This window comes from Canis aureus, chromosome 15 (genome assembly GCF_053574225.1).
Source record: "Canis aureus isolate CA01 chromosome 15, VMU_Caureus_v.1.0, whole genome shotgun sequence".
In the NCBI taxonomy this organism is placed as follows: domain Eukaryota; kingdom Metazoa; phylum Chordata; class Mammalia; order Carnivora; family Canidae; genus Canis; species Canis aureus.
Genome location: NC_135625.1, coordinates 4115888 through 4143503, shown reverse-complemented (window position 1 = coordinate 4143503; position 27616 = coordinate 4115888). Strand labels below are relative to the sequence as shown.

General features: G+C 43.8%; 1 long non-coding RNA gene across 1 annotated transcript; it reads left to right on the top strand.

Annotated features, from left to right (window-relative positions):
* The first annotated feature begins 144 nt into the window (after window positions 1–144).
* LOC144283912 (uncharacterized) lies at window positions 145–27616 on the top strand. The gene is made up of 2 exons (XR_013352408.1): window positions 145–263; window positions 27125–27616. It is a non-coding gene; the product is annotated as an uncharacterized LOC144283912 (long non-coding RNA).

Genomic DNA, 27616 nt, shown 5'->3' with positions numbered 1-27616 from the left:
TCTCGCAGCAGGGTATCTATCACGTTTGGGAGGACTGCTCTAATCCCTTTGTCAGGTGACCCAAAGGCCCCCGGATTCTAGGGCACAGAACTGGGGACCCTGTAGCTACAACTGGCTGTGATTTGCGTCCTTTATCACGTAAGCCGTGACGTCAGCATGCCTCTCCCTGCTTGGGTTCACTGTGGGGCATGAGGCTGTTGAGTGAAGCCTATCAGTCCCTGGGAGGTATGTGGAGCTTGGTCTCCCTAGAGTTCACGAGCAAGGTTAGTCCCTTCTCAGGCTAAAACACTCTCAATTTGAGAAACAGCTTGCTTTATTATTCCGACTGTAGTATAGACTGAGGCATGGCACACAGCATGATTATGTGATCCAAGCCTATCATAATACTCTGTGTGGTGTTGAAACCAGTGAGCCGAAGTTGGGGAGGGCCTGGCGGGTCTCCGTTGTGTGATTTAAGTGGTCTCCGTTGTGTGATTTAAGTGGTACGTTCAGGATCGGATTTGAGCAGGTTCAGGAGGCGTGATGTCGTGCCAGCATTCTGTTTAAATTATTCTTCTCCCTCAAACCAGGACTAACAGAGAAGAGAAAAGGACTTGAGTCTGGGTCCTAGGGGATTGGCATCACATATGTCTTTTTTTCCTAGAGCTTCTGTAAGTGACTTCCCCAACTGGGTGCCTTCAAGCAATAGTTTACTCTCTGACAGGTCTGGAGTCTAGAAGTCTAAATCCAGGGGTCTGCAGGGTCATGGTCTCTCTATAGGATCCAGGGGACAAGGGACCCTGGGTGGCTCCATGGATTGAGCATCTGCCTTTGGCTCAGGTCATGATCTCAGGGTTCTGGGATTGAGCCCTTTAGTGGACTCCCTGCTCAATGGGAAACCTGCTTCTCCCTCTACCTTTACCCCTCCCCTGCTTGTGCTCTCCCTCTCTCTCTCAAATAAATAAAACCTTCCAAAAAATATGTTTAAAAGATCCAGTGGGGTAATCTTTCCTTGCCTCTTCCAGCTCCTGGTGTTTGTAAGCAGTCCTAGTGTTCCTCGGCTTGTAGATGCTGCCCATCTCTGCCTCTGTCATCATGTGGCCATTGCCTCCCTGTGTGTCTGTCTCTTTCCAAATTTTCTCTTCTTTTAAAGGACATCAGTCAGATTAGGGCCCACCCTAAGGACCTTATCTCCAGTTGATTACCCCTGCCATGTCCCTATTTCTAAATAAGATCACCTTCGCAGGTATTGGGAGTTAGAACTGTAACATGTTTTGGGGGACACAGTTCAACCTGTAGATTTAGCTGGCTTCAAATGTACTAGTGGCACATTTTATCTGCAGTTTAGGGAGGCTCTAGAAATTCAGCAGAAAGGAAAGTCTTTCCAGTGAGGAGGGCTTTGCGTTATCTATGCTGATAGAGGGAAAGGCGATCTTTTTTTTTTTTTTTAATAATAAAATTATTTTTTATTGGTGTTCAATTTACCAACATACAGAATAACACCCAGTGCTCATCCCGTCAAGTGCCCCCCTCAGTGCCCATCACCCAGTCACCCCCACCCCCCGCCCTCCTCCCCTTCTACCACCCCTAGTTCATTTCCCAGAGTCAGGAGTCTTTATGTTCTGTCTCCCTTTCTGATATTTCCCACACATTTCTTCTCCCTTCCCTTATATTCCCTTTCACTATTATTTATATTCCCCAAATGAATGAGAACATATAATGTTTGTCCTTCTCCGATTGACTTACTTCACTCAGCATCATACCCTCCAGTTCCATCCACGTCGAAGCAAATGGTGGGTATTTGTCGTTTCTAATGGCTGAGGAATATTCCATTGTATACATAGGCCACATCTTCTTTATCCATCATCTTTCGATGGACACCGAAGCTCCTTCCACAGTGTGGCTATTGTGGACATTGCTGCTAGAAACATCGGGGTGCAGGTGTCCCGGCATTTCCCTGCATCTGTATCTTTGGGGTAAATCCCAGCAGTGCAATTGCTGGGTCGTAGGGCAGGTCTATTTTTAACTCTCTGAGGAACCTCCACACAGTTTTCCAGAGTGGCTGCACCAGTTCACATTCCCACCAACACTGCAAGAGGGTTCCCCTTTCTCCACATCCTCTCCAACATTTGTTGTTTCCTGTATTGTTAATGTTCCCCATTCTCACTGGTGTGAGGTGGGATCTCATGGTGGTTTTGATTTGTATTTCCCTGATGGCAAGTGATGCGGAGCATTTTCTCACGTGCTTGTTGGCCATGTCTATGTCTTCCTCTGTGAGATTTCTCTTCATGTCTTTTGCCCATTTCATGATTGGATTGTTTGTTTCTTTGGTGTTGAGTTTAATAAGTTCTTTATAGATCTTGGAAACTAGCCCTTTATCTGATATGTCATTTGAAAAAATCTTCTCCCATTCTGTAGGTTGTCTTTTAGTTTTTTGTTGACTGTATCCTTTGCTGTGCAGAAGCTTCTTATCTTGATGAAGTCCCAATTGTTCATTTTTGCTTTTGTTTCTTTTGCCTTCATGGATGTATCTTGCAAGAAATTACTGTGGCTGAGTTCAAAAAGGGTGTTGCCTGTGTTCTCCTCTAGGATTTTGATGGAATCTTGTCTCACATTTAGATCTTTCATCCATTTTGAGTTTATCTTTGTGTATGGTGAGAGTGGTCCAGTTTCATTCTTCTGCATGTGGATGTCCAATTTTCCCAGCACCATTTATTGAAGAGACTGTCTTTCTTCCAGTGGATAGTCTTTCCTCCTTTATCGAATATTAGTTGACCATAAAGTTCAGGGTCCACTTCTGGATTCTCTCTTCTGTTCCACTGATCTATGTGTCTGTTTTTGTGCCAGTACCACACTGTCTTGATGACCACAGCTTTGTAGTACAACCTGAAATCTGGCATTGTGATGCCCCCAGATATGGTTTTCTTTTTTAAAATTCCCCTGGCTATTCGGGGTCTTTTCTGGTTCCACACAAATCTTAAAATAATTTGTTCTAACTCTCTGAAGAAAGTCCATGGTATTTTGATAGGGATTGCATTAAACGTGTACATTGCCCTGGGTAACATTGACATTTTCACAATATTAATTCTGCCAATCCATGAGCGTGGAATATTTTTCCATCTCTTTGTGTCTTCCTCAATTTCTTTCAGAAGTGTTCTATAGTTTTTAGGGTATAGATCCTTTACCTCTTTGGTTAGGTTTATTCCTAGGTATCTTATGCTTTTGGGTGCAATTGTAAATGGGATTGACTCCTTAATTTCTCTTTCTTCAGTCTCAGTGTTAGTGTATAGAATGAAAGGTGATCTTATGTACAGATGTCAACTCCTGGGCAGTCGCCAAGGGACCGGTCAGACCATCAGGAGCCTGGATGGAACCTGATTGGTATGTTGGGAACAAAAATATCTGGAGAAGAGATGTGTGAGTGAGCTCCTGGTGGTGGGTATGATGTGTATGGACTTCTCATGTCTCTCAGCCTCAAGATTTATGCATTGAGTCCATGGATAGAGCGGCCTCAGTAACAGGGATGGAAACTATATACAAGTGCAAGACGATGGGTACCTCACAAGGCTGATCCTTCTAGAAGCAGAAACCAGTGTGAAGCCTCCTTTTGCAGGGAGACTTTCCAACCTCTTAGTGGTAGGTCAGTCTTGCATTCAGCTCGTTTTATCTTAGGCGGGGCAGCATTTTGTACCAGAATTGCTACGTGTTTTAGATACTGAACTGCCGTCACTGCCAGCAATATAATCTGGAAGTATCGACACCCAAAGGTGTATGGAGGGCCTTCACCATCAATATCATGCCTGGCATGTCACGGCCTTAAACCAAGAGATTGACTTTTAGGTGAGGAAGTTATCCTGTTGGGCTCATGACTGTCGATTTCCCTAGTCCTATTACGTGCTCCCACGCAGAAGCTGCTGATGACCTAGGATGCTCAGTTGGAGGTTAGCTCGGGGACAAAGTTTGTGGGGATGGAGAACTGTGCTCTGGGGTATATGCTTGGTACAGGAATTGTGGAGTATGGTGCTGTGGGCTGTTACGGTACAGCCTGTCGGGATGTAAGTCATTCAACTATCACCCCCCGTGACCAACTCTTGGGTTTATGTTTCCCATTTCTCTTCCAGATTAACATAAGTTCTTCCCAGTTAGAACTCTTAGTTCTCAAAGGAGAAATTTCCTGTCTGGAGAAGGGTGGGCTCTGACCAACAGCTGACAAGTTTGGTCTAAAGGGCAGGCGAAAGGAGTTGGCTTTCCGTCTGGAATCTCTCATTGTGTAACCATTCCCCTGAGGAAGCATCGCAGTCGAGGGTGGACTGGGGCTGCTGAAGCCAGCAGGTGACACGTGCTGGAAGGGGGAAAGATTCAGCTTTAATTGTGTGTTGTGTATATATTTTGTATTTTCTGTATATTGTAATGTTTGGGCATCATAAGAAAACCTTTCTGACTGCCAGCTCCTGGGATAGCCAATTCCTAGAGCTAACAAGGGCTCAGCTGGGAGCATGCCTTTGAAGAAGTAACCTGTGCGGAGCCATTTCTTCTGTCTCTGGTCTGTGTACCCCAGGAGTCAGCATCATTCTGTCTTAATCATCCAAGGGCCTCCAGACACCAGGTGACAGGAGAATGCCTCTATCGCTGAAAGCCTGCCATAATTAGGTAAGCTGGCCAATCCTTAACTCCTTACTCCACCTTGCCTTGCCTTTTGCGTGGAAACCCCAATGAAAGTCATGGCCTAAGCCCTCTCCTTGCCTGTCTCTTGCCTCCTAATAGCCTCCTTCGTGCTTCCCCACGTGGTCCCGAGGGCTATGCTGGGCCTCCTGTATCTAGGACCTGTGAGTAGAACAGACTTTGTTTCTCTGAGCTTCTCCTCTGACTCCTTGTGGCTGCACATGACTGACCACGTCATAGAACAATGTAAAACAATTTGGGACACATCTTGACCAATAGGGGATTGAGATGGGAGATTGCTGGCAGATAAATTTCCTCCCCATTTCTCCCATAAATGGACTATCTGGCAGCATGCTGTCTCATGAAACTATGCCCAAAGACACACCATGGGGCTGAATGCTGGCTGTTTTTTTTTTTTTTTAATCTTCATGAATGTAATTATTCAATTACACATCACATATTTCCTCGACATCCTTTCCTAACTCATGCCCATTCTCCCATATATTTGCTGTCCTGGGATTGTACTTTCTGATCAAATATTAGAAATGAGATTTTTATTAAGTGTTATTTTCTTGGGATCTCCCTGGCCAAGTATCTTCCCTAAATCTCCTACCTCTCCATGGATGGTGTGACCGGTCTCTTTCCCAAGACTTTGTTCTTCTCTTCTTGAGCTACAGAAAAGTCATTCAGTTCCTGCTTACATCTTCATAACCGAGCAGGTCAGCTGTCTTTCCCCTCAGCCTGTGCACCAAAGATCTCTCATCTTGTTTAGTATGCCTACACTTCATCTTTGTTTGAAAGAAAAACATGGTTGAACTCCATGGCAAGATCTTCCCCCCTTGACTGAATGTGTATGTATTTTGAGGTGCATCAAAAGGCCTGTCTCCCAAAATAGTCTCTTCTTCGCTGCTTTGTCCTCAAGTTCTCATCTCATTGCCAGTCTGTTCTTGCTTTGGATACAATGCATGTGGGGATGCAGAAGCCATTTGCTGTGTCTGACTGAGGGAGTTGCCTAGGAGGACCTCTTTGCAGTGTTGCTTTCTTTTCTCCAAGACCCCAGAGATTGCCAGTAGACTACAAAGAATTATTTAGACAGGATCTGGATACAGAACAAATCCTGCATCAACAGGACCCTCAAAAGTCCTGAAATTCAAGCCTGGTTGAGTGTTCAGCTTAATCGACATGGCTTTTTCGAGTCTAGGGCTACTCTTTCAAATCTTGGAGATCCTTTCTTTGAGGTTGGTGTACCTTGAAGATTTATTGGCCTTTGGATCACCATTGCCACTCGTAACCCCCAAATTTATAAATTTTAAGTAAGTATGTACTATTAAATGGTCACTGTGCTTAGGTATCTGGGATGGGGATTAAAGCAGCTCTCAAGGTTGGTCTCTGCCCTTGGAAAGGTGGACACTGACACATTATTAGAAGGAATTATATGACTGCCAGGGTAGAGATGCCTTATAAAGTCCATAATGATGTGGCCCCGTCACTGCTGGGACTACATTGCCAATGACTTTCCCCCCAGCTCATGTGGCTCCAGCCACACTGGCCTCCTTGCTGCTATTGAACACCCCAAGTGTGCTCTCATCTCAGGTCCTCTTCACCCCAGTTTCTGTCATCTCCAGTGCTCATATGGCTTCTCCTTTGCTCCCTCCCTTGTACACGTCTTTAGTCAAATGTTCACTTTTGAGCAAGGCTTTCCTTGACCACCGATGGAGAATAGCAAGCCTTCCCTCACTCCTGCCCTCTCCACGGCGCTTCTCCCCATAAGAACTGCACCTCCTGCCTTGGGTTTTGGTTATTTTCTTCCTTGGCTCAGTATAGTCTTCTCGAAGGCAGTGTGTTTGAAATGCTTTGTTCAGTGTTCTCTCTCAGCTTAGAATAGTGCTCAGCACATCTTAATAGCTCCATAAATATTTGTTGAACGAATGTAAGAATATAAGGAAAATTTTCAGAAGGTTTTTGCTGTTTTTCTTCCATCTTGGTTTGGATGTTTGACCAGTTCTTAAAGTTTGTGTCTTTGAATAGCTTGAGCATTTTTTGTTTTTCCCATTTCCGTATCTGGGGTCAACAGGCACACACTGGGGCTCTGCAGCACTCAGGGATCCCGTGAAGACAGGGACGGGGATATTTAGCTGATGGGTATGTGGGAAGGCCTGTGGAGACACTCTAGTTCAAAGGAAAATTAGTGGGCTGCACAAAACAAATGTGGGCAGGTTAACAGGCGGCTCAGCACAACCTGTTCCTCCAGAGCTTGGTGAAAAGGAATTACTTGTAAATATGAGCCAGCTGGTTGATTCAGTAAGTCTTGTCTATCAGCAGCAGCGTGGATTCAATCTGGGCCAGGCCAACCCCTCCACTGGGGCTGAGAGACAGCCTGGGAGAAAGGGACAGATAAACCAAAGACATCTCCAATCCTGAAGGCGCTTAAAACCCAAGCAATTGGTTGGCCGGACTAGCAGTGAGTGGCACAAGTAGAGAAAAAGAAGAAAAGAAAATAGGATTCTGGGTATCAGCATCCTGAAAAATTTCCTTTTTCTCCACCTGCAGGAAGCTCGTTTATACCTGTGTGCCCACACCCCTGTAGTTCCCTTTGCCTGGCAGCTACTGGCAAGACCCTGTTCAGCGTGTGCCTCACTCCCCACTGCCTGTAGGGAAGCTTGCTCCCTCCTCCAGACCCTCAGCATGCTTTGTGATGGTCTTTATTATCACTGATCAATGTGTGTGTGGGGGTGTGCGGGTGTGCCCACTCGCTCAACTCTAAACTCCTCCCAGGCACAGACGACTGTATCTTCCTTCTCTTTTGAATCTGCTGCAACTCCTCCCCCGATGCCAACTCCTACACCCAGAGATCTGGTTCTGAGCTGGGATCCAGGCGTGCGTAGGTGTTCATGCTCCCCAGGTGACTGAGAAACGCGCCAATTCAGCCACCCAAATGGAAAGTCATGGTTGCTGACCTGTTGGACGGTCTAGGTCTGTTCACAGGAGAGGAGCCTACTGGTGGTAGGAGAGGAGCCTACTCGTGGTAGGAGAGGAGCCTACTGGTGGTAGGAAAGGCAGATCCTTGCAAGTAAGAATTCTGAAACACTCCTTATAGGCTTATCTATATGCCCTGCCAACCCCCCAACAGAGAGACTCAAAGTCCTGAAGTTGCTCAGATTCCACTTTTTGCGAAGCTCATCCAGCAGCGTGGGTCTTAGCAGTGAGGAGTGTGGCAACATCTCAGTGGGGCCCAGTGGCGGCGACCCTACTGGGAGATCAGAGCCAGAGAGCCTGGCGGCCACGTGTGGACATCAGCCAGAGTAGGAAGCCGGACATTTGGAGAAATTCCAGGGATAAGGGGACGACTCTGACCCTCCTGTGGACAGGTCCTGGCTTCTCTGGGAGGCCAGGCCATGTCACTGCCCTGGGAGATGGTGCATAATCCAGGGGAGCATCTGCAAAGATGCATCCAGTTTCCCAGGACCTCCCCCAGATGGTCGGGTAATCCCCCGAGCACTGGGCACTTAGCAACGGGGCACAGAGCCGAGAATCCCAGGAGTGCGCTTTAAACTTGTTGCCATCATTCTCCCTTCAGGACACCTGGGGAGGCCCAGGCGGCAAAAGCAAGACAAGAGCTATTCCTCTTCTGTTAGGTGAACCTGACACTCCACGGGCTCTTAATTGCGTTCCTTTGCTTAAATAGATCCTGCATTTGGAAAGAAAACCGTGTACTCTGGGCGGAGCAGAGCTTGGGCCTCTTGCTCCGTTTGCCCTCCGCCACATGCCACCTGCAGGATCGTGACTTCACGTTCAAATAGCGCTTTAGAGCCGCTTGTAGGGCTGCTGGCAACACCTGGGTCCCGCGTGCCCCACGGGCTCCCAGGAGCAGACGGTGCTGTTTGTGGTCTACAAATACAGCGGAAGCCACAAGACGTGGGGGCACACCTGACCGGGCGGCCTTGCTATGGGGGCCACCTGCTGCTGAGCTGATGGCCCTCCCTCAGCCGGCCTGACTCCCAGCAGAAATGGGAAATGGTGTCACCCAAACGGCCCTGGGGGGCAACAGCAAAGTGACTGTAACAGAAGGCAGTTGGATTATTAAATAGGGTTTTGTGGGTTTGTTTGTTTGTTTGTTTTTTAATTAAACAGGTTTTGTAGCTGAGGGGAAGGTCCCAGGCAAGGGGGTGCCACATGGCCAGCAGGAGTTGCATGGCCAACAGGCCAACATCTTGTCTTCCAACCCTGAGAGGAGATGAAGGGTATTCAGGATGTGGTTGAAAGTTGGAAGGGCAGGTGTCCGGGGAGGCAGTCAAGCAGTGGTGACCTTTGAAGGCCACTGAGGCCCAGAGGACTAGGGACAGAGAATCAAGAGAGAAGACTCGGGAGCGAGCAAGTGACGGGTGTTGAATGTGTAGACGGGAATACCGTGTCTGAGTAGCTCGAGGCACAAAGGATTTGCTGGAGATGGTGTAAGCTTTACTCTTGGAATTCTGCTTCCCTTTCCCTGACGAAGTAGAGAATATCTCACCAGGGATAGTCCTAATATAAAATGATCATAAATTCTATCAGGAATAGTGAAGGAAAATTGAAGTTGCTATGAGAGAATATGAGAAGGAAACCAAATTCGAGTGGGGGCAGAAAGACGCCACTCATCAGGGGATGTGGCTTTGATCCAAAACCCTGAACTTGTGCGGCCTAAATCTTGCGTGGTCTGGAACCTGCTTTGGGGTAAGTGTGAAGTTGCCATGAATGTGTAGTTCAGTATGTCTTTTCTAAGACAGGAATTATTTCATTCTATTACAGGTTTTCATTCAATATTGGATGATAGGTTATCAGTCTCAATATGCAAGTGTGTGTACACACACGCGACACTGAGAGCCAAGTTGTCAGAAAATAGGAATATTAATAGAATTACCTACACTGATGAAAACTTAACCATCATCAGCTCTACAAATGAAGTACTAATTCTGTTTTTCTTGCCATGCTGGCCTTGTAGGATGAATTTGGACAGTTTCCTTCCTCTTCTATTTTTTTGGAATAGTTTGAGAAGGATACATATTAATTTTTTCTTTTAAGGTTTAGTAGAATTCGCCCATGAAGCCATCTGGTCCTGGACTTTCGTTTGTCGGGAGTTTTTGGTTGACTGATTTAACTTCCTTGCCAGTAATTGGTCTGTTTAAATTCTCTATTTCTCTCAGATTCAGTTTCGGAGGGTTGTAGGTTCCTAGGAATTTATCTATTTCTTCTAGGTTGTGCCAGTAGTTGGCATGTAGTTATTTGTAGCGTTCTCTTGTGATCCTTTGTATTTCTACTGCATTGGTTGCTCTTTCTCCTCCATTTCTGATTTTCCTTATTTGAGTCCATTTTCTGCTTTTTTTTCCTCAAGGGGTGTGGAGGTGATTCTGACTAAAGAAAGGTTCATCAATTTTATGTATCTTTCCAAAGAACCAGCTCCTGCTTTCATTGTCCTATTGAGTTTTTTTTTTTTTTGTATTTTTTTTTCTTTTTTAGTTTGTTTCTATCTGCTCTAATCTTTATTATTTTCTCCCTTCTACTGGCTTTGGGTTTTGTTATTTTTCTAGCTCCTTTTGGTAGAAGGTTAGGTTATTTATTTGAGTTTTTCCATACTTCTCAGGGTAGGCTCGTATTGTTACCATCTTCCCTCTTAGAATAGCTTTTCTGCATCCCAAAGATTTTGGACTGTTGTGTTTTCATGATGATTTGACTCCAAGTGTTTTCTGATTCCCTGATTGACCCATTCACTGTTTAGTATTATGTTTTTTTAGCCCGCACGTATTTGTGTTCTCTCCAGATTTTTTTTTCTTATGTTTGATTTCAAGTTTTATTCCATTGCGGTCAGAAAACACACATGATGTGATTGTTGAGTTGAGACTTGTTTTATGGCCTAACAGGTGATCTATTCCGGAGACCATTTCGTACGTACTTGACAGAGTGTGCATTTCACTGTATTTTGATGGCATGTTCTCAATATATGTTAGGTCCATATGGTCTAATGCATCATTTCAAGCCAGTACTTCCACTCCAAAAATAAAGTATTAATTCCTCCACATTTTTGAATACTTTGGGCAGTTCAAGAGAAAAGAATCCGTGCCTTCTAAAACTTTACAAGTGTATTTGCAAGTCGTCTTAGAAGTGTGTTTCTCACTCTGTCTCAGAGCTTCTGGGGTCTTTAGAAAAATGTATGTATAAGTTACCGAGTGGTGTAAGCCAGACTAATTCAGCTCCAACAGAGGTCAGGGCTAGTATTTAACATGAGCGAGCTTGTCTCAAGCATTGATGTATACCAAAGAACGTACACCATGTTTAAGTTTTTAAAAATATTTTTTTATTGGAGAGACAGCACAAACAGGGGGAGGGGCAGAGGGAGAGGGAGAAGCAGACCCCCGGCTGAACAGGGCTCCATCCCAGGACCCCGAGATCGTGACCTGAGCCAAAGGCAGACACATAACCAATGGAACCCCCCTGCCCAGGGCAGTCCATGTATACCAATTTTTTTTTAATTTTTATTTTATTCATTTATGATAGGCACACAGTGAGAGAGAGAGAGAGAGAGGGGCAGAAACATAGGCAGAGGGAGAAGCAGGCTCCATGCACTGGGAGCCCGACGTGGGATTCGATCCCGGGTCTCCAGGATCGCGCCCTGGGCCAAAGGCAGGCGCCAAACCGCTGCGCCACCCAGGGATCCCTATACCAATTTTTATATCATTACCTTCCTCGCCCAAACTCCGGCAGTTCCCCCATTTCCTTCTTTCCTATTTCTCAAGGTTTGGGATTTGTGGTCTGGTCAATGGTGGCCATCCCTAGACTCCCGCTCCTGTGTCTCTGGCCCCATTGCCGACTGGCTCTGTCTTTGCACGCTGGATTCGTCAAGCATTCTTAGTCGCCAGGCTCATGTTCTCTCTAAAGGCAGAAGCTGGAGCTTTTTATATAGAAAGGGGGAAGAAAAAATCAGTGTGCAATACCACTGGAGGAAATTCCCGATAGTTTCCACTAGTAATCAAGTGGCATTTACCTTTAAACCAGCAAGTCTGCATAATAGGATCTTAGGACCCACCGTTAGGGTGAATTGGGTATTTCAGAGATTGTTCAGACATCCTCGTGATCAACACGTGGCCTGTCTTGGAGGCCAGGCTGCGGGTTTCTCGACGACAGGAACTACGTATTATCGTTCTCTCTGACAGCCCCGGAGCTTGCCAGGGTGGACGCATCTGAACAAACGAATAAATGAGTAAATGAATGAGCGGAGTGTGAGACTGTCAATTCCTCTTTGCTGCCGCAGGATTGCGCTTCCTTCCCAGCATGGGGATTCTAACGTGGGGGACTTTGTTCTGCATGTTCCTCATCAATCGGGAGAGCCTTTGTTCACTTCAAGGGAAGGCGAATTGCTCCTCCTGTTGGAGGTTGTCATCCAGGCGTGTGGGGGTGAGTGATGGGGAAGGAAGGGCAGATTGCAGAGCCAAAGGAGTCTTGCCAGGAAGCATTGGGAGAAAGTGAGAAAGCCGCGGAAAGCAAACTGTTGCCTTGTTCTACGGTCTTGGTTTTGTAGAGGGAACGTGTTGCCTGAGGAGTCAGGAGTATTCATCCTGGGATGTAACAGCGGGGATGCACTAACATTTGAGGCACAGAATACATTTTATCTTTAAAGGTGTTATGTTAGGAGCATGAGATGCTTGATCTCAAGGTTGTGAGTTCGAGCCCCGCGTTGGGAGTAGAGATGACTTGAACATCTGTAAAAGATGTTAACTTACATACTAATAAGCTTCGGTGAAATATAGAGGAAGAACTATCCAAAAAGTTGTTCAACCAAGCAGGCAAGGGTTAGGAAATTTTAGTGTGGATTTCCACTAATTTGCAATGTATAAAGTACAACTTCATTCCTACAAAAAAAGAAAAATGTCAAGAACCACTATGCATGGGGCCCAGTGTATGTAGTTCAGGAAATGGAGAGAACGTATCTTAGTCCTGTTTGTAAGTAGGGAGAACGGACAAATATGTAGGATAGACAGAGGGTCTGAGGTGCCCAGGAGTGTTGCAGAGAGAAGCTGACGGGGCTGGGCAGCGGGGGTGGTAGGGGGAGAGGCCTCGAGGCGTGCCACGCGTGCGTGGAGTCCTGGGGATCTGAGCTAGGGCCTGGCTGGTACGCAGGGAGGAACATTTCAGACAGAGGGAAGAGTGAGTGCACAGGCTCTAGGACAGGTGTGAGCTTGCTGTGCAGGAACAAGCGAGCTGCTGTGACTTCACACACGTTGCACGCAAGCCCGGTGCCTGAGGGGCCCCCAGCCTCCACTGCCTGTCGTGGAACCCCACCCTACTGGATGCCTCACTTCCTCTCCCTGCTACACACCAGCCCGCCTTCCTATTCCCAAGCGAGGGCGCCAATGAATGACCTTACGTGAAAAAGAGTGACGATAATTTTAGTTAAGCAAAAAAGGCAGGAAATACGTCCTCACATTTTCCTCCTGCATCCGGTGGATGTGCTCGTTCACTGCCTTTCGGGGACCAGTCCTCTCCCCTTCTACCTTCATTCTGTGTCTTGATGACTAATCCAATTCCAGTAGTTCTTCTTAGACCCAGTCTTTGCATTATCTCCAAACTCTGTTGAATCCCAGGCTGATTGCACCCCACCATCCCTCTCCCCAGTACGTGTGGGACACATTTGGACTTCAAGATAATTTAAAATGCAGTTATACGGTGACTTGTCTACTGCAAATACACCAGCCACAGAGAAACCAAGCAAATGCACATGCACACGTGTGTACGTGTTTGCGCACACAAACCCTCGTGCAAATGCACTCAAAAGGTAGAGCCAAGTTGGATGGACATTTGCCTGGTTATTAGTTACACCAACTAATGTAAAAGTCAAATTTAGAGACTGACACAAAAACTACATGTGGGTCTCTCCTAGGGAGTGAGCGTTGTCTAGTGCGTATCCCGAGAATCTGATGGTGCTAGGGTGGAACGGTGTGTTCTAAGTGCTCGTGAGCAGTGGAGTGGAAGGTGCAGGACTGGCCTTGGGAAAGGGCCACCTCTTCCTACTGCCACAGCCATCGGGCCTCCAAGAACGGCTCGATCCCACAGGAACACCCGAATGGAATGTTTCACTTGAGCCAGGGAAGCTCACTGTCCTTCAATTTTGCTTTCTTTTTATTTTTGCACGTGAAGGATGGACGACACATTTTATATCACCGTCCGGGAATACCCAGAGACACCTCTGGGTGTTAGTCTCCCAGACAAAAATAGAAAGTGATCATCGGGTGTAATTGTAGAAAAGTAATGGAACGCACAGGGAATTATCTCCTAACGAAAGAGAAAAATAAATCGTGAGAACTTAATGTGAGTCTAAGATCTTAAAACAGTCCGTTTTCTCCTTTCTTTTGTTAAATATGGTCTTAGATTCTCCACTTAAGAGACACCGTGTAGAGGCATATGCCTTGTGCGCGTTTCAGAAAACGGTACGTGCTAACGCTATTTGGTGTAATATATTTTAGATGCGAAGGGGAACATGAGCTTTAAAAGATCCTTTTAGTTGGTCTACATGAAGTGAATGAGTGCTGCTTCCTATTTATCACCGTGTTATATAGTAAGTCATTTTTACAAGCTGGTTTTTCTAAGGGAAATATCCATGGTGCTATGGGCCATGAAACTTAATTTTGCCCAAAGCATGAAAAAAGTGAATTACCTGTGCTACTCTTCTAGAGATGTGTTGATGGTGTGTTGATGGGATTGGCCCTGATTAGAGCTGTTACTGCCGGGCTCCCCTGGAGGAAAGCAGGGCTTGTGCGATGTAAACATGCCCGCGGAAATGCAAACACAATTTCATTTACTAATTGCTGTAATCAAGGCAAGGCTCATAAATCGTGAGCTTTGAGAAAGTATCAACAGAAATAATAAATTGATTAATCATCCGCGAAGACTTCAGGCTGCATTCGCCATTGAAGCATTTTAGGGCTAGGCCGCGACCTAAGGTAGTGAAGGGCTGTTTTTCTACCTCATTTAGTGGATTGTTTCTGGAGACACAGGGGATTTGGGAGATTGGCAAAGGCCCCAGGAGAAGAAGGATCAAAGATCACTCCTAGAATGGAAAACAGGAATTGCATTCATGGCACAGAGGACCTTGAACTTGCCCACTGCTTTTGCAACCCCATCAGTTAACAAAAGAAAGGGACCCAGAGGACCCGAGAGCTCCTTGGGAACCAGGGAGGGTCCAGCCTGATGAAAGAGTGCATGTTAAAATTCCCACGGAGACGGTACCATTCCGTGTAGGATTTAACAGGATAGAAAGCTGGGGCATGACCAGAATTAACTAAAAAGGTAAATAGGAATCCCCTTGCTGTCCTGGAACCAACCACTTAAGAAGGAAGACCGTCCCACGCTCAGCTCACCGTCAAATGAAGCAGTCCCGGCGTCCTATTTGGACTTGGTGCATGGGGGGTCCAGGCCTCGGAGAGCTCACCTGCTTGAGGGAATCTGGCACCGGGAGGCTCAGCAGACTCTGGGAGTGTCAGTAGGTGAGGAGAATGGCAGGGGAATTAGGATCCTTTGAATAACTGCCTGTTGTGGAATGTTCTCTCAGAGTTCTTTTCTTTGGTTTCCACTTGGGATTCGTAATTGCAAGTGTTACCAAGATGGCAAGATAGATAAGAGACAGATGGGAACCCCACCGATGCTGTGAGGCATGTTTCTATTCTTTAGGGTCTGGGTGACTAAAGAGAACTGGGTAAGTATAGATCCTTGAAAGCGTGTATTTCTAAATCATGCACGTGTTTATTCAAATCACCTAAGGACAATAGGTGCTAACTTGACAAATTATCATTTACAAAGTGTTTCTTTACATGTTATCCCATAATTAATAATCACATGTAATTATTTTACTGAGGGCTCAGTATATGCCAAATATATTGCCGAGCACTTTATGTGCATTCATTTAATTACAAAATCCCATGAGTTAGAACTTTTTTTTTTTTTTTTTTTTTAAAAAAAAACCATGTCAACTTTTTGGATAAGGATCCTGGAGCCGAAGCCTAAATGGACTTGTAGAACGTCAGCCTAGAGTGTGGCGTGTCGGGCTGTCTGATTTCTAACCCTGTTCTTCCATCTATAGCAGTGTTTTCCAAATAGTGCAATCCCTTCTCTTTTATTCTGTTATTTTTTTATTTAAATGCTGAATGAGACCCACTGAACAAATGTCATGACCCACTAATGTGACTTGCTGTTCAAAAAGTCCTACCCTGAGCGAGATGCTTAATTACAGAGATGTTGAGAGTTTAGGGAATGTTTTTTGTGACCGGGCACCTCAGTTTATCCAGTAGTGCTGCCCTGAAGCAGATTGAGTAGATAAGAAAACTGCATTTCAGTGCCCCACCCAGGGTCTCCCGCTTAATATGTGACCGAATCAAGGACTTCCACCTGGGACTCTGGCTCAGCCTCTCCCATCCTTCTCAGCCTCCCTGGGCCAAGCCGTGGTGCTCCCAGACTAGGGCCATTACACGCGTCTGCAGCAGGCCCCTCTGCCTGTCTTCATCCCTCGGGGAGCCCATTCTGCACGGAGTGGCCCCAGTGATCCTTGCACAACCTGAGTCCAGTCCCTCCATCCCTCCATCCTCTGCTCCAAACCCCTCTGCTGGTGCAGGTGGAGCGTGCCCTGGAAGGCCCTCGTGACTGGCTCACAGTCACACGTGCACATACACACAGGTGCGTGCACACAGTACACGTGCACGCAGAAGCACACAGAACCCACCTATGTCCACACATACACCTGTTCACTTGTGTGCAAACACACATGTACCTCCACACACACACTCTGTGCTCTAATATAATTGCTTGGTTTCTTTCTAACTGGTTTATTTTCAGTAAAGAAATCCTTGCCTACTTCTATTTTAAATTATCCTGATGTCTAAATGTGTCTAACACCTACTGGGGAGAAGGATGATGACGGGAAGCGATTTAGCCCGAGACTCCATAGAGTTTGGAGATAAGGCCGAGGCTGGCCTAATAAAGAGGTATTTGAATGTTATTGGTCATCATGACACCCAACGGAAGCGAGGGATATGGAGGGTGATCCCCAAAATGAACTGCCCGGGAATATCTGTTGGATACAGAAAGAAAATATTAGAACTTAATTCCCATATTATTATTATTATTTTTTTTCTAAATAGAACAATTTCTACTAGTTTTCTTTGGTCATGGGTGCCTTCACCTGGTTGCACGGCCAGCTGACTTGTGTCTAGTGGTGAGGACCGAGCCATCCCGCAGAAGAGAGGGTTCCACGTTAGGGGACAGTGGTCAGGGCGCCTCAGGCAATGGGTCGGCTTTTACGTTGGGTCGTCGATGTCTGGTACTGTGGATCTGTAAATGACCCGATTTTAGCCAAACCAGCCCTCGGAAGACTTCAAAACTAATAAACAAAAGTGTTCCCACGTGGAATTTATGGAACAAGGATACCAGCAGTGAGGCAAGCGCAGATGCACGTCAGGAAGATAGCAGGAGCTCATCCTAAACCTCAGACGTCATTTGACCTTCAAGGTAGGGGATGCTTTCACATCCGAACATCGCACACCTGCTGCGGAGGGAGGGACTATTAATTTGGAAAGAGGGTTTGGGATTTTTCTTTTTCCTTTTTTTTTTTTTTTTTTATTTATGATAGTCACAGAGAGAGAGAGAGAGAGAGGCAGAGACACAGGCAGAGGGAGAAGCAGGCTCCATGCACCGGGAGCCCGGCGTGGGATTCGATCCCGGGTCTCCAGGATCGCGCCCTGGGCCAAAGGCAGGCGCCAAACCGCTGCGCCACCCAGGGATCCCTCTTTTTCCTTTTTTGATAATTGTATCCTTTTTCCTTTTCTTTTCTTAGTTGTATCCACTATTTCATGATTTTTATTTCAGAAAATGTCTGCTGTCAAAGCTTTTGTCATATATGGGGGGAAAATAGGGATAAACTTCAAAATCTTTGAAATGATGAAGCATATTAAGTATTCTTATTTTTTACGATTTTGGATTTATGGAAAAAATGCCAAGTTGGTACAGAAGGTCTCCGTGTATCCTGCAGAGCGTTTCCCCCATCAGTAACATCTTAGATGAGTGTGGTACATTTGTTACAATTAACGAATCAATATTGATGCATTATTGTTAATTAAGGTCCATCCTTTTTTCATATTTCCCTGTTTTTTACTTCATGCTCTTTTCTGCTCCAGGCAGCCGTCCAAAATACCACACTAATTTAGTTTTCGTGTCTGCTTGGGATCTTTTTGGCTCTGATAATTTCTCAGACTTTCTTTGGTTTTGATGACCTTGAGCGTTTTAAGGCATGCTGTGTACTTTCTAGAATCCCCCGCCCCCCAAAAAATTGGGATTCGTCTGATGTTGTTTTTTTCCTGGTTTGATGGAGATGATGGTTTCTGAGGAAGAAGACAGGTCAAGTGTCATTTCACTACATAATATTAAGGAAATCTATGATCAAAGGACTTACCTTTGTTTATGTTTACCACAGTATGTTTTATACACACTTACAAACCTAAAGTGCAACTTCCAACTAATTTATTAGAAAAATTGATATACCAGAGGGAGGATGATAACTTCATAGCCATACTTCTAAACTTTTGTGTGTTTGGGAGATTAGGAGAGTAAGTGTAGCCAGTGATCCCTTCCTTCCACTTTTGAAGTAACAGTGCTTTTTCATTTACGATAACCAGGAAAGTAAATATCAAAACAAACTGAATTTAGATCCAGATTTCTAAATTGCCATTTTATAAAGGAATAAAGTTTTTTCTTTTAATGAAGCACATTCACTCATATTCAAAATCATCACATTGTGTTGTTTAAATAATAAATGGTTTTGTTTAATGTTTTTTTAAATTAGTAAACAAGTGAAATAAGTAAAAGTAAGCATGCTTAAGAAAATAAAAACAAATCTATTTTCCTCTTTCCCAAATCTTAAAAACATATCTCTTTTGCCTCTGAAGGATAGAAGCAATCAACTAGGCATTAAAAGGCTCATATCCAGTAATCATCCGAAGTCTTTCTTGTAAACTGGAAAACCAACGCCTGAGCGAGGGGACCATAACTCTTAGGAAAAGAACTAGGATTAGATGCCAATCTTTGGACGCAGATAGATGTGGATTTGTGCCTCCGTTATGAGATTTTAATGACCTTGGACCTATAGTTTAACTTGGTTGAGCCTCAGTTACGAAATGACCCCAATGGATTTAACATATACTTTCTTTATTAAATGCCATCACTATGCCCAATAAACTAACTTGTGACTGATGCACCTTTCTTGTCCTTGCTCTCCAATGACACTTCTCTTTTTTGTATGAACCAACATAAAATATACCATTGTAAGTGAATTTTCAGTAGGCAGTAGGGTGGTCTTGGCTGAAGCACTGTGGTTTGTGGTGCATCTCCAGAACCTACTTCCCTTGTGGAACTGAGACTTTGTACCCTTTGACCTTCACCATCTCATTTCCCCTTCCCCAAGCCCCCAGCAACCACCATTCCACTCTCTACTTTCATGCATTTAATTATCTTAGATTATATATACCAATGAGATCGTATGGTATTTGCCCTCTATGTCTGGCTTGTTTCAGTTAATGTCCTCTAGATCCATCCATGTTGTTGCAAATGGCTGATTTCTACCATTTTATTAAGGCTGAATGTTCCCCTGTATCTGTATGCCACATTTTCTTTTTCTATTCCTCCATCGATGGACAGTCAGGCTGACTGCATATCTAGGCTGTGAGTAATGCTTCAGTGAACGTGTGAGTGCAGGTATCTCCTTGAGATTGCGATTCCAAGTCCTTTGGATAATTTCCCACAAATAGGATTGCTGGTTAGTATGGTCAATACAGGCTAGTGCGGCCTCTCGACATCACTGTTCTCTGGATAATCTCAACCTCATCCTTTACTTTCCAGTTTATCCAAAATTCTATAGCAATTTCCTATATTAAATATGGTGTATGTAAAATATCCCTTGTTGCTGGGGTGTTTTTTTTTTTTTTTTTGGTTTTGTTTTTTTGCAAGACAGCTATTTGGTACAATTATATTAACTATGGAAGAGATGTACGTAGTAATGTTTTGAAATAAATATATTCATAATATTGGGTTTTTTTGGATTTAAAAAATTAAATATATTAACTTTTTATCTAGAAATAATTAGCTAGGGATGCCTGGGTGGCTTAGTGGTTAGGCATTCACCTTCGGCTTAGGGCTTGGTTCTGGGATCTGGGATCAGGTCCCACATTAGGCTCCCTTCAGGGGCCCTGCTTCTCCATTTGCCTGTGTCTCTGCCTCTGTGTGTGTCTCATGAATAAGTAAATCTCTAAAATAATAAAAATAATTAGCTATAAAGATTATAGATAAATGGAATTTTACTCTGAAAATAATAAAAATCCATGTTACATACATTTTTGAGCGATCCCTTAAGATTGCAATTTTACTTAGGAAGTTCTATCAAGGGATATAAACTAACACTTCTCAGTTTGTTTTGTCGTCAGAGATAATCTCCAGCAAAGCAGTAGTTTTTCAAACATGAATGGAAAAGGTTAAAACCAAAAGAAAAAAAAAAGTGGGAAGTAGAGAAAATGCAAAAAACAAAAATTAAAAATGTCAGTTTCTCTTTTTTGTTTGAGACAGATGGCTTGATAGAGGAGTAAAACAAGGGCTGTGTGTGTGACAAGGGTGTGCCTGTGTAGTCTCTGCAAAAAGCTGATTTGGTAATAATATGTCAGTCTCTGGAAATTCTAGCAACAAATCAACTTACAATATTACAGTATTTTGAAAAAGTTAATAACATAATTTAAAACATACTGCCCTAGATAATTTTATTATTAAAAAGCCCCGACTTGGAATATTTGAGATATTTTTGTGTGGTTTTGGTAGATACAAAGGTAGTTAAGATGAATGGCAAAAATTCTTCCTTCAATCAGAAATGAAAATCCATTTCTTAGAAATCTCCTCCAAAAGTGAACCAAATGGATTTTCTGCTGATGTAGGTGATCCCAGAGAGAAGAGGGCATCAACCAAGCTCTTCCTGCAGAGGTTGAAATTGTAGCATTCTAAGTCCCTCTTTAAATATGGAAAAATCACTGCAACCTCCTTCAGTGTTCTTGGGCCTTAGCTCCAGAGCCGCAGTGAGTGCGCCATGCTATTTTCTTATGCCTACATGGAGACACCTGTTGCCTCGACCCAAGTGACAGTGTAGCACCTACTCTGAATGTGTACAATGGCCTCGTCCAAGGGTCCCTGGTCGTTATTTCCTGTGATTCATGTATGGACGTGTATGATGGGCACCAGAATTTTTCCAAGTGGTTTGGGTTATATTTAGTTCTATCATCTTTCTCAACTTTGAGAATACTGCAATTATCCTACATTTATTGGTGGTCTGCTCTTAACATGAAATATTAAACAGGTAAAGGTCAAGGTAACTTTTTACTTGTAAGTGATTATATTCGGCAAACTCTTGTCATTTAGCAGGATAAGTGTGCCAGATGGGCCTACGTGCTTGCTTTTATACAGCCATTTTGTTTTGTTTTTTTTTTAACCTCAGAGCATTATGTCATTATAATGTCTTCACCCTAAATTATCTTTTATTTTGTATGACACAAACATGTGCTTAAAAAACCTGTGGATAGGTAGGTTGCCTTTATGAGCTAATAATGCTTTATCATTCTCTTTGAAGCAAAATTAATGCATAGCTTTCATTCTGGTCTGTTCCAATGACGTAAACATGACTGCATGCCAATTATTAGCGTGGATTACTTCCATTAAGAAATACAACACAGGGGATCCCTGGGTGGCGCAGCGGTTTGGCGCCTGCCTTTGGCCCAGGGCGCGATCCTGGAGACCCGGGATCGAATCCCACATCGGGCTTCCGGTGCATGGAGCCTGCTTCTCCATCTGCCTATGTCTCTGCCTCTCTCTCTTTCTCTCTCTGTGACTACCATAAATAAATAAAAATTAAAAAAAATTAAGAAATACAACACAGGAGTGAATGTTTCCACTGTAAAATATCCCCATGTTTATTTGGTATCGAAAACCGCAAGTTTACACTTAAATATATGTAAGAAAGTTGTTAAATAGTAGGGAAGGGTATTGTATATTTTCCCAACAATGTCCTAAATAGAAGGGAACAATGAGAGTGCCTCATGTTGGCATACACACTTACCCTATATATGTCGTCCATACGTATACGCGTGTACTATATAAGCAGGTAATAATATGGCTGCAAGAATAACCAGAGGGCAGAAAGTTATGCTTTTTTTTTTTCCCTTTGTTGTGGTGATTGACTGCAGCCACACTTTGGTTTCTCCGAGGCTATTCTGTGATGTTCAGTGAGACCTTTTGCTGTGTGTTGCCCAACGATAGGAGGAGGTGCTCACTTCTTTCAGACGTTCTAACTGCGGGGTGTGCAGACCAGGCCCCTCATTTGGTCTCTATCCTGACGTGGTCTTTCCATAATCACAATGTCGATCTCTTAAGAAGAAAGTTTTGGAATATATATGGGTTCTCTACTTTCTTTTCACATTTGCCAGCGAGATGACTTTTTTCTGGGATGGTCTATTCTTATGGTGAGTTATCAGATGTAGCTAATCACAATCAGCTCTCACGTAAAACATATGACCTTGAAACACGTCCAGAGCCACGTATTCGTTAATATTTTTCATCTTCCAATTAGCAACACTGAGAGTTTTGCCCATTTTTCTTCCCACCACCTGACACAGAGAATCATTTTCTAGTTCTCTGGAATGGGCCTTTAACTCACCCAGCCCCAAAGCATATTTTGGGTTTTGTTACTGTACTACCCTTCCCCCCACCCCCAATACCAATGGCTCCATCATTCACATGGGTGTATAGCAAATACTCATGAAGACTCAGTGACATAAGGGAGTAAGCAGGTATTCAGTTCAACTGGGCCACTCCTCTGGGGGATGTGGAGGCTGTTGTGATCCCAGCTCCAGGTGTGACTCCTGCTCTGGCCCAGACCCACACTCTTAGGTCTTGTTCATCAGCCTGGACTAAAGTGATGATGCAAGAAGTGCAGGAGGGCCATCCCAGCCTTGCAAACACAGTTTAAATCTCTGTTCCCATCAGTAGTAACTCATCAGGCACAGCCACGTGGCCAAACCCAAAGTCACATGTGAATGCAGAATTACAGGGGTGAAATTAGAACCAGTGATTCAACCTCACAATGACTTGTTCCTTCACATTTGTCCTCGGCCTCCAATACTGTCTACGTTGTGTTGTCATTACTGACTTGTGTTGCAGCCACAGAATGCTGAGCCACTAAAATCTTAAAATAGCAAACTCTTAATGGTTTTCTCTGCATTTCCCACACCTGCCGTGGCTTGATGTCACCGAGTTGACATTCGACAACGTTGCCTAAGTCTGTTCACTGAGAGCGAAAGCATTGTTATCCGTGATGCCTTTCTACCTATTAGAAGCAGTGACAAAAAGGGGGGGAAAGGGATTAGTTGGGTCACGGTTCTCTGTGTGACCATAAGTGAGATCTCTTGCTTCTCTGTGTGACCGTAAATGAGATCTCAGACTTGTTGGCGGTTATCAAATGCCTCCTGCAGAAGAACAGGTGGACACTCTGTTCTTTCATGTTTCTCTTGCATGAATTTCTACGTCAGAATGCTTCAAGACACTTTGGGACTCCCTCTCTTTCTTTATTCTCATTTGCAAACAGAGCTACTGAATCTCTCTCTCTCTTATTCTACTCCTATTATGACCAGTAACGATTCAGGACATCTTAGTGTCATTTGAGGAATGCCGCAGGCTATGTAAATGATTGGACATGTATTGATCTCAAGTACATGGTAAGAGAATTAGGACACTTTAAAACCAGTGTAGCCTTTTCTTTCTGGGTATGGTATACTTTTTTTTTTTTTTCCTGGGTTACTTCTTGTGTTCATTAAAATATGTTTATTTGGGTATATTTAGTCTTACTATAAATAAGAGACATAGGAAATACAGAAACTTGAGAAAATCAGCAAGAACAAGTATAACATAAGAAGAATGGACAATTCATTATGTGTTTTGTCTGCATAGTTTGTACTTAAGTTTTGCATTTTGATTCTCAGCTTCGTTGATGTGCAGTAGATCTAAGCATGAGACTATGGAGTTAAAAGCAAAAAAATCAAACTAGAGAAGAGTAATATGTATATGTTAGGAATATTCTCTTAACACGAAGGTAGCTAGAAGCTGTATCTTGCTAGGAGATTGATTCCATTGAGCAGGTAACTTGATTATTCAGTTTCAGAAGATTAAATTCACTAGTTCTATTATGAGAGTATCATGGAAAAGCTTCAGATGTTTCTTATTTTCCTTCTTGGGCAGGTCAGAGCATCTTTATTCCCTTGTGATCTTTTTTTTTTTAATCTTCCATTCTTTTTCATCTTGAGTTCCATTTGAGCTTCACAAGACTGAATCTTCTCTGATTCCAAGTTTATTTACCAAGTACCATTCATCAAAAACAATGATCACAAACCTCACCCATGCAAGTCATTATATGACTAAATCAGGAAGGAAAACAGTAAAATCGTTGTTTGTTTAAAGTTGTTTTGGAAGATAACCCCCTTGTCTCCACTGAGCACATGTGCTGGTGCGCGAGGCTGTCAGAGGCTGTGGTGTGCGGTGTTTCAGCATCAGCACCAATTCTAAGCCAATAGTCTGTGTCTTTGATCATTTGCAGGAAATTTTGGAGTATCCTTGAAGATTGCCTTGCCTGGAGGTATTCTCTTCGGGTTATAGTACCAGCCTGAAAAAAATATCTTTGGTCGTCTTGTTGATTGGTGGAGCTTTCTCCCCCTCCATGATAAGCTGGGGCTATGACAAATTCTTGCTGTGAGTCAACCATGAAGATCTTTGCATTCTTTGCAGTGAAACTCAGAGTCTGCGGACAGATTTGGAAAAACTACAAGCTAAGCCATGCCTCAAGATGATTGGGAGCAGGAGGAGGAGGATGGGCAGTAGCTTATTCATAATGAGGAAACTTGCAGAGACCTGGAGGGAACCTCTTGCCAAATGGCTTCAGTGTTCTTCAAGGTCTAAGATGCTGTGTGGGGTCAGAGAGGACAGCTGGTCTATTGAACAAAGACACTATGTGATAATCTGCTTCCTCTGTGAGTTCCTGAATGTTCTGTGTCCTTGGAGTCCAGGTGATCATCTCTATAAGAAGTTACACATAAGGATATGTATGAAGGTGCTCACTGGGGAGTCGTACAGGTGGCAGTCTGCCCGCTGTCTTAGCTTGGGCTGCCTTTGCTGATAACTTGGGTCTATAGGCTTTGGACTAGTGGTCTGAATACACTGCATCTACTCCATGTACCCTTCCTGGCTCTTGGGGACCTTCCAAGGATGAACCTCTTGTCTTTCTGACCTATCTGCTAGGTCCTTCCTGGATAGCTAGACTTTTAGCCTTTGCTTTTTTGGGGGAGAGATGCCTATTGCTGTGTGTCATGGACTCAACGTTTGGGTCTCCACAAAATTCCTATGTTGAAGTCCCAATATGATGGTGTTTGGGGATCAGCTTTTGAATGTGGTTAGGCTCTAATGATGTCGTGAGGTTGGAAGTTAGCACCCTTATAAGAAGAGCCATCACAGAGCTTGTGCTCTTTCTCCTCCTCTTTCTGCTTTGTGAGGACACAGCAAGAAGCTGGCCATGTACAAGCCAGAAAGAGAGCCCTCCCCAGAACCTGGTAATTCTAGAACCCAGATTTCAGTCTTGCAGGTGCTAGAACTGTGAGAAATGCATTTCTGTTGTTTCAGTCACCCACTTTATGGTACTTTGTTATGGCAGCCCATGCGGATTAAGACGGTGTATAATTCATTGATGATGATGAGAATAGTAGTAGTAATAGAGTAATACCCCTATTCTGCTGAGTGTTTTTTGTGTCCCAGACTCTAAGTGCTAACCATATTTTAGCCATGAATTCTTTTTCCTTCTCCTACACCTATGTGGTTATTATTTACACTTTCCCAAAGACAAAACAAAGTACAAATTAGGTGAGGTAACTTAGCCAGGGTTCTATGGCTGGTAGGAGGTGAAGGAAGGGTAGGACCCTGCATGTCCTGGTTTCAGAGTGAGGGCCTTTACCTACTATATTGAAATCTGACTTTGTTCCCTGTTTAAAATTTTATTTTATTCATTCACATATTGAATCATTATTGAGAACTCTTTATGTGCCTGTGACACGCAGACATAAATGACCTCTATTTTCAAAGACCTCATATTCCGGTTTGAGAGAAATAACTTGCTATTGTGGGAATTTTAATAGCTGGACCAAGGCAATAGAAAGTACTCAGTGCTTTTTTTTTGGGGGGGGGGGAGACACTCTTTTTTTTTTTTCTTTTGCAACACTTTAGCTGAGACATTTAACTTCTCTAAAACTCATTTCCTCATTTGTAAAATGAACATCTTGCATCTTTTGGCATTAAATGAAACAGTGTAGGTGAAAATGCTTTGCAAACTGAAAAGCCACACTCTATGCCAGATGGTATATAATGATAATATGAGTGTTTATACCTACACCTAAAACATTGGCTGCTTTCCTCTTCAACAGCTGAGTGTTTATATGTATCCCAAAAATATTTTCGACCCCCATGTATTACTAGTCCTTTCCATGTCTTGTAATTTAATCTTTACAAAAGCAAGCCCTCTGTTACTATTCCATTTTAAGATTTGAATATTGAGGACCAGAAAGGTTAATGTATTCACAGGAGGTTATGTTTCCAGCAAATGAAACAGCCAGTCAGTGAATCCAGTTTTTTTTTTTATTCCGAAGGCTGTGCTTTTTCCACTACATAGGTCTTCTCTTGGGATTATTAATAATGTATATATTCATTCTTTAGGCATCTCACATTTTCCTAAAATCTAGGGGATGATGCTGTGAATGGAATACGTAGGTAGAACACATTACGGAATAGTGAAAAAGGAGCAAGTGCTGCTTTTGGTGGAGACTTGAGAGGAAAGTTAAGAGTTGACCTAGCATTTTGTTGTGGTCAGGATTCTTGGGTCAAGAAACAGAAGCAAACCAGGACTGGAATTAAGGCCAAGGGTAAGGCACGGGGCAGATGCCAAAAGTGTTTTCCGGAGTCCTGTCCCACGAAGCATCTTACAGCCAGAAGCGCCTGCTTGCTGAGTTCCTATCGATGTGGCTGGTTGTGAAGCTCTGAGGAGGAATTTCCATTTCCACTTCCTTGGCATTTCTCCTAACCCCAAGCATCCCGAAGCAACCTCTATTGGGTGCCCTATTCCTATTGTACCGGCCCTCGGAGAGAGTCCTTTCCTGCAGTATCTTTCCATGTACACGGGAAAGATGATTCTGTCTCCAGCACAGGGTCAGTACTGATTCATCGAAGTGGCTCATGGGAATTTCATCATTATATATAGTCATATACTTGGGTGTGCCCATGTTACTTGGACGGGCAGTACTGGAAAAATTGCCCTTGTTCTTAAAAAAAATAGTGACTTACTATTCTTTTCCAGCCATTTTTGTATCTGGATGCACTATCTGGGCCTGTGGTAGTTATCGTGTAAAACTAGAGAGCCGGCCAGGGGAGAAGGCCCCTGTTGGGAACATGACCAAGCAAAATGATAAAGAATGGAGAGACCTGTTGTGGTATCACGGAGTCTCTGGGTTAACCCACCTTGGAGCCACCTGCTTTGTGGACCCGCTGCCATGTAGGATGATGAGATCTTCCTAAGACTGTGAGTTTGGGCCTTCAGGTACCTGCAAGAGAAAGGATTCTTACTAACCTACCCCATGTCTTTCAGAAAAGCTGATGCTCCAGGAAGATGCACAATATTAATGTCATGAATTTGTCCTTCTTCCCCCCACCACGTGTCTTCGAACCCCTGAGATAATGATACCTGCATTTGAGAAACTCAACCACCACCTTCCTCATGGTGATAAGTCATCTGATTTTAAGGTGTGCACTTACTCGTGATAAGACATATAAAACATAAGCTTGCAAAATA